The sequence below is a fragment of the Pyxicephalus adspersus genome, chromosome 4 (genome assembly GCF_032062135.1).
Source record: "Pyxicephalus adspersus chromosome 4, UCB_Pads_2.0, whole genome shotgun sequence".
In the NCBI taxonomy this organism is placed as follows: domain Eukaryota; kingdom Metazoa; phylum Chordata; class Amphibia; order Anura; family Pyxicephalidae; genus Pyxicephalus; species Pyxicephalus adspersus.
This window is the reverse complement of record NC_092861.1, coordinates 12,529,961-12,537,404: the sequence shown is the minus strand read 5'-3', so window position 1 is coordinate 12,537,404 and position 7,444 is coordinate 12,529,961.

Below are 7,444 nucleotides of genomic sequence, written 5' to 3'. Positions count from 1 at the left end.
ACCTTGAAATTTATTGAAAAAATTGAGGATGTTTTTCCTTCTCATTAGATATAAAACCTTTTCATATGGAAACAAAGAGGTTTTGCTTTACATTCAATTTGGAACAAACCTATAATAGAGAAAGAGGCATAAGAATTTAAAAAAAAATGTATTTAAGAAAAAATCTTATGCCTCCTTCTCCATTTGTAGCATTCTCAATTAAATTTTAATGGTAACCTTTTTGTACAGGCTAACAATAATAATAACAATATTGTTCTATGAAAATCCAACCATTCAAGTCCATGCCTTGGAGTAGCAAGGAAAAGTACAGCTGAGGGGGAGTGCTGGAAATGGCAGACGCGGCCAATGCGGGGCTAAATCTTATGAGTGACCCTCCAGAACTGGAACTCTCTTTTTATTGAAATAACGCTACTAAAATTTTTGGCGTTACTTGCGTTTATAAAACAGTCCAATGTTGAGCCATATATAGGCAGAGAGCCTGCTGGTCTATAGATGTGGTTTCAATGCCATGGTGGGCCAGATGTGGGTCAATGCCATGGTGGTTTCAATGCCATGGTGGATGTTGCTGGCCAGATTTGGCCCGCGGGCCAGAGTTTGACACCTGTGGTATAGAGTTTATATATAATTATACATATAATGATGGTTTTACAAATTTGTTTCATATAGAAGCATAAAACAGAAAGTTATGGTGTGTACACCCTCAAAAATTAATTTGTGTAACTGCAGATTAATACAAATAATTATTTCAGTGAACTCAAGGTGTCATATGATAAAAGATTACATTTCAATGTAATTTAAAGTGGACCTATCACTAAGAGATGATGTTTAGCTGACAATACGAAACTCATTCTAAATAAAGATGTTTGCCTGGATGTAAAACTGATCTTTTGGTGTTAATAGTTTCAGCCACAGACCTGAAACAAGCATGGAGATAACTGTGACAACTTATTGAACACTTTAGCAGCAGAAGGTATGAAAGGCAGAGCAACCAAGCAAACTGGTCAGCAATAGCAGCTCTATAGGGACACTGTAAAGGTTCATATCCTTGAATACTTCCAACCCATTATTGTCAGATGCTCTCAATTATTACTTTACATATGTTATAGTAGTCTTTGTTTTTGGTTGGACTTCTTCTATAATCTAATGCTATGGCTGTATCTTCATGGCTACTGGAGCTAGATGAATACCCCATATCTGGCCCAAGCTATGACTTTCCACTGGGGGAATCATTGCATGCAATATTTACTCAATGCAAGATATTCAATGTTTGATGGACATACTGTGAGCTTAGAACTGATTATTGTCCTTGAGTTCTATGTCTTCTATCCAAAACTTCAAATAAAAGGTTTTGTGATACTTTTATGTAATGTTTTAGAGGTCAGCAGATGGAACTAGTAAGATCTCATAGAGGCCAAGCTATAGATAATTTTTAAAGCATGCCCAAACCATTTCATTCTTGATTACCGAAATATGATGGTTTAGTGATTGGTTGATTGTGGTCTACAAACAAGATGTTCCATAGACACGTTGGGGTTGATTTACTGTTCACTTGTTAGAAATAGAATATACATTCCAGTATGACGTGCGTCAAGGTGTTTTGTGATCACAGTTTTTTTTAATAAACGAACTCTCCAGGCACTGAGCAAAGTTTTCTTTATTTAAATGAAGCATCTCCTGGGCAAAGATTCTTTACTACTTTATACAACAATTAGATGCTGTCTGGGTTCCCTAGCCTTAGCAAAGTTTTTGTTGTATATGGTTGTCTTTACTTCTGAAATCTTCACATGCCTTTAAAGCAGACCCTATAATTAACGTATGAATTTATTCTAGTAGTAGTTGTTACTAACTGTTTGACAGAAGATATTTTAAACAAAAAAAGCATTACTATTTAGGTGTACCAGGGGAAAATATGGTTGTGCCTAATTGATGTACATCACAAATAATTTCCAAATATTTTTATGGGATAGAAGTGTTAGGGAAAATAGTTACAATGTTATAGTTTATTAAAAGACTCAATATCCAAATAATCACTTATAGCTAAACATGTACTGTATATTTAAAAGTTATAGTGTGCATCACCTACTTTTATCCACTAGATGGCAGAGTGAGCTCAATACAGAAAATATCATTCTCCAGGCCAATAAATGGGAAGAGAAGAAAACTTTTTTTTGTACATCCTACAAGGAGGTTTCAGCTGTTTTACAGTCCCAGTCAGTATAATTTCATATTCTTTTTAACATGTAAATATTATTTTAAAAGACATTTTTAATATTTTTAAATGTTCAGCTCTGTTCTTCCAACCTTGTTCCCAATTCAAGCCCCCCATGACCTCTTCTGGTCTCCTCAGATCAGCACCTCCTTACCTATTCCAGACCACTTTAGAAGGAAAGCTATTTACACACTGCAGATAATAGTCACCCGAGTAAAATGATCATCTTTTCTCAGGCAAAAATATGATATGTACAGCACCCCCAATGTCCTTCATCACCTTTACTGCTTTAAATTCTTCAGAACTCATATCAACCCTTCCCATTTTACCTCTATCAGACTCACTCCAGCCTTAAAGCAGCCCCCTCCTTACCTCTTCCAGCCTCAGATCAGCCTCTTCTTCTAGCCAAAATTGGCTCCAGATCAGACCTGCTTACTTTTTTGGGCCCCTTTGGACATCTAATCTACCCCCAATAACTCTTCAAACCTCCGTTACCCTCACAAATCTCAGATCAGCCCATTTTACCTCTTCTATTTCCTCTCAGATTAACTGCCTTCAATTCACTAACATCAGGTCAGCTTCCCCTGACTTCCATCCTCTTTCAAAATTCAGATTAAACCCCTAATCAGTTCCCCTTCTTATTTTTTCCAAATCACCACCCCCCACCATCTCCAACCCTCTTCAGATCTCAGATTGGCCCCCTTTACCAGAATAAACCCCCTCTCAGTCCTCAGATCAGCCCTTCCACTTACCCCTCCTATGTATCTCAGACTATAGATTAGCCCCTTCAAACCTTGGGTCAGCCCTCTTTAGAGACCCAAGATCACCCCCCACCCCATAACTTTTTAATTCCTCCTTCTTAACTAAAAACCATCCACCCTCTTACCTCTTCCATTCCCCCATTAATCCTCCGGTCAGCCCCCTCACCTCTCTGGTCCCTCACCTTACCTGTTTTAGCCCTATTCACACCTCAAGTCAACCTTTTCCTTTTCCAAGACTAGTTTTAGACCTAAGATCAGCTCCCTTGTTCTACTTTTACCCCCTCTTAGATGCAAACCCTCTTACCTCTTCTAATGTCTAATGTCAGATTTCCAGATGTCCAGACCGCTGCCCAGATCAGTACCCCTGTACCCTTTTGCAAGGCTCTTTAGATTGCACCCCTCCAGACCTCCATTCACACCCTTGTCCTGGTCCGTAATGAGCAAACATTTAGTTCAAATTCCTGGGGCAGTCCTGTGGAAATCAGGATTGTTGGAAGGTATGAGCAATCCTGGCACCTTTTTGGGATGAGAATGGGGAGAATCTTTTAAAACAAAGTATATGGAGAACTGATACAACTCTGCCAAACCGATAGATATGTAGACCATGGCAAATGCAAAAACAATTGGATTGAAGCACAACTGTCTGGATGATGGTTAGCCATAGGTTAACACACACAATCAATAATACTCCAGAAAAATCTGATGCTATTTGGGATCTCTGGAAGAAATACAGATCCTACTAGATGGGTATCTCTTCTCTGTAATGTAAATTTTATTTAAAGTCTTCTACTCCTCTTCCTGCCTCCTCTCCTCCCTAGTCCTCATCTGTTTGGCCTTAGGGCATAAAGAGTTGTATATTATAGTTGTATGCAATATATTCTTTATGTTTATTTTCCATTAAGCAATGCATTTGCATTAACTGTCAGTTGATGAGGCATGTTTGTCTACCTATTAATATTGTTATTATCAGCCTTTCCTTTACTGTTGTCAATTTATTCTTTATGAAAAAAGTGTTTAAATATAAACCACAACTGTCCTTTATACTGGGTTCTCAAAGGTAAAATGCAGTCATTTGGAGGCTGGATAAATGGTTTAATGCAGTATAACACTATGACATAAACATAAAAGAGGGACTGCTTAGGAGTAAAGAGTGGTGATGTGATTTTTTTCCAAAAGAGGGACAACTCCTAAAAATGAGAGGCAACGATGAGCTATGGATGTACCAGTGTGGATGGCTGGTGGCCATTTGGTATACAGACCCAGGCATTGGAATGAACTGGACAAGCAGTGTGCATGTGCCATGGCTGAGGGATTGGCTGCAGGGCTACACTATGTAGTTGGCAATGGGTAGGTATATTGCTTGTGGGTAAAAACAATTACAGTGGTACCTTGGTATAAGTCCACTTTGGAATAAGTCCAACTTGGTATAAGTCCTTTTTGGACAGAAAAAGTTTTGCTCGGTAAACAACCTTTGTGCTAGAACTTGTATGGGTCAAAATGAGTCAAAACACCGCACGCTACCCTTATTTACCTCTCTCGGGACAAAGCCATGACTGCCCATGAGCGTCAGTACGCCAGTTGCTACCATTCAGTGAACAACCCACACTATAACTCTCTGTGAATTACTTAACATCTCCTCCTCCTCCCTTCTCAACACCATCCTAGTAGGCACTCCACTCTTCTCAGCTCGGTAAAGTGAGGTTAAATTTTCATTTATTTCATCTAATTGCTTATGTATTTTAGTACTAAGCAGTGTTTAAATTATTACATTCAGCCCCCTCAATGTATAATATCCCAATAACAATAGGATATTTTTTCATGGGAACGGATTAATCATTTTGTGTCTTATGGGAAAAATTTGTTTGGTATAAGTCCTTTTTGGTATAAGTCCAAAGATCTGGAACGAATTAAGGACTTATACCAAGGTACCACTGTATCTAGAACTTCACTATGAGTTATCTTTTAAACCCCACCCAAATCACAAATTTTAAACCTGTACCTAGCTCTATTGATCTTCTTGTTCAGGCTTTCATTATTTTGACCTGGTGACCCTGCCAGTAATACACATCCTGTACTAGACACCCTACAGGTGTAACCTACAGGTATACTCCACAGGTATTTTTTACAACATATAACACAAAACACACTCAGTGGCATATTTAACTAATCAGAAAGGAACAAATAAGAGAGGTAATTGTTGGGTCTATATATCCTTTGGAACTTGGCACCTGCATTGCTCCATAGGTTCCTCCATAGGATGTTACGGGTTCCTTGAGCAATGAGCAGTTTGTGATTCCTGAGTCTGGTGAACTAACACCAGTGATGTTTTTTGATGATTCTTCCTAATGGCCAACCATATATATAAAACCATTCTTCCCACTGACCACCATGCTAATGTACTGTGAGCTGTGGATATTTCTTAGATGTTCTCTATATCATAATAAGGTTTCCTCATGTTAAAAAGTTCGAGAAAGCCTGCTCCCAGCTGTTCAGGAATTCTTTTCAAATTCTTGTTGATGCCTTGACGTAATACACACAAAGTTCACCTAAGAGTGATTGGGAATATCATAACTGATGGGATTACAACAAGAAGAATTTTTTGGATGAACGCCTTTAATTGAATATAGCAGGCAGTCATAAAACTCAAGTACGGGTATAAATTCTATAATTTGGTTGATGTGTTTATTACACGAGCCAAGGTCCACTTGAAAGGGTTAGAGTATGGGGCTGTTAATGTGGCTGTTGTATGACAATTATAATAATAATTAAACACTGTAAATGTCATTTCAAAGTTCACAGGAGGTTGTGAGAGATAATGATCAGCCAAGGTTTTTTTTTTACTTTTGGAAAGGAAAAACATGATGAATCACTATAGTCAATAAAATGGTTACAAATCCGTTATATACCATTGGGCTTTGGGTCAAAGTGGGATCCTATCTAATCAGTGGAGACTTAGGGCAATGTCAGACTTGCAGTTAGTTACAGCAGGCTCAACCACACTCACTGCTCCTATTCAACTGAATGGGAGTGATTGGATTCATTTTGCGCACATGGTTGCAGTTATAGGGGATCATGGCATTGTTCCTGAAACCAAAAAGTAATTTCTGCACAGTTGGAGAAATAACCACACCTCAACTGCATTCAAATGCATAACAAAGTGTTTGACAAATGATGCATAGTATAGTTGAATGGGGGCTGTTGAGAGTGACCAGGCTCTGTTTGAACAGGGTCTTATGATAGCCATGCACTGGTCTATGGGTGCACTACCAATCACGCCCTGGCATTTCACGCCTTAAAGCAGAACCAAACCCAGTGGACACTCACCTGTCCCTGCTCCATCGCAAGCGCCACCATCTTCTTCCTTCTCTTCCTTGTTTTGATCTTTGGCCACCTGGATTGACCAGGCCAGGATTCTAGTACGGGAGTTGATTTAGACCCAGGGAAAGCCAATATGTTCTGGGTGTTGGGTATACTGGTAAACAACATTGAACTGCACATGAGCAGCTCAGCAAATGTTGATGGAAGATGATAGCATTCAGGTAGGTAAGAGTGCTTACTGCAGAAGAGACATTACCAGTCCCTTTCTGAAACAAAGCCCTGCCTGTTGCCAATTTTGTTCCACTTTAACCTTCCTAGCGGTAACCGGGTGTAGAAAAAAGTTGCTAAAAGTGGTAACCCCGAATCACACTCAGGGTAGGTAAACCTATGGAAGTAATAGTAAATACAGCCATACCTGATCCGCCGCCGCCCCGCTGTCCATCGCCACGATCTCCGTCTTCTTCTGTCTTCCTCCGGCCGGCTTCTGCATCCTGTGACATCGGTGCGTGTGTACGTTGCCCGCGGGGCGGAAATTCGAAATCCATTTGTATTGCATTTAATACAAAATAACTGTATTGAATGCAATACATTAGATTTATATGTGTAAAAGCAGTACATTGTTTTCAAGAACATTTATTTTACAGTATATATAATAGTATGAGTATAATATGTATTTTTAAAAAAAAAAATTAAAATTTTTTTTTTTAAATATAAAGATTTTTTAATTTAATATTTTTACATGATTTTTTTGTATCAAAATTTATTATACTCATACTATTATATTATACTGTAAAATAAATTTTGATGAAAAACAATGTACCGATTATAGACATATAAAACCGGAAAGATATGAACCGCTAAGGAGGTTAAGGGCACCATATCTATGTTTCCATAGTTCTAACTGTACTGTACTGTCTTTTTCGTGCCCTAGTGAATCATTTAAATTTCTTTAACCTCCTTGCAGTTAAGCCCGACCTTCGCTCGGGCAAAAAAAAACTGCAAGGATGGTTAAGCCCGAGATTTTGTACATCCGTACTTACCTGGTCCCCCTGTGCTCATCCAGCATCGTCCTCCATCGATCATCGTCCGCCGATCTCTCCAGCGTCGGGTGCCTTCGTCGGGTGACAGCGGGACCGGTAAGAAGCCGGCCGGCATC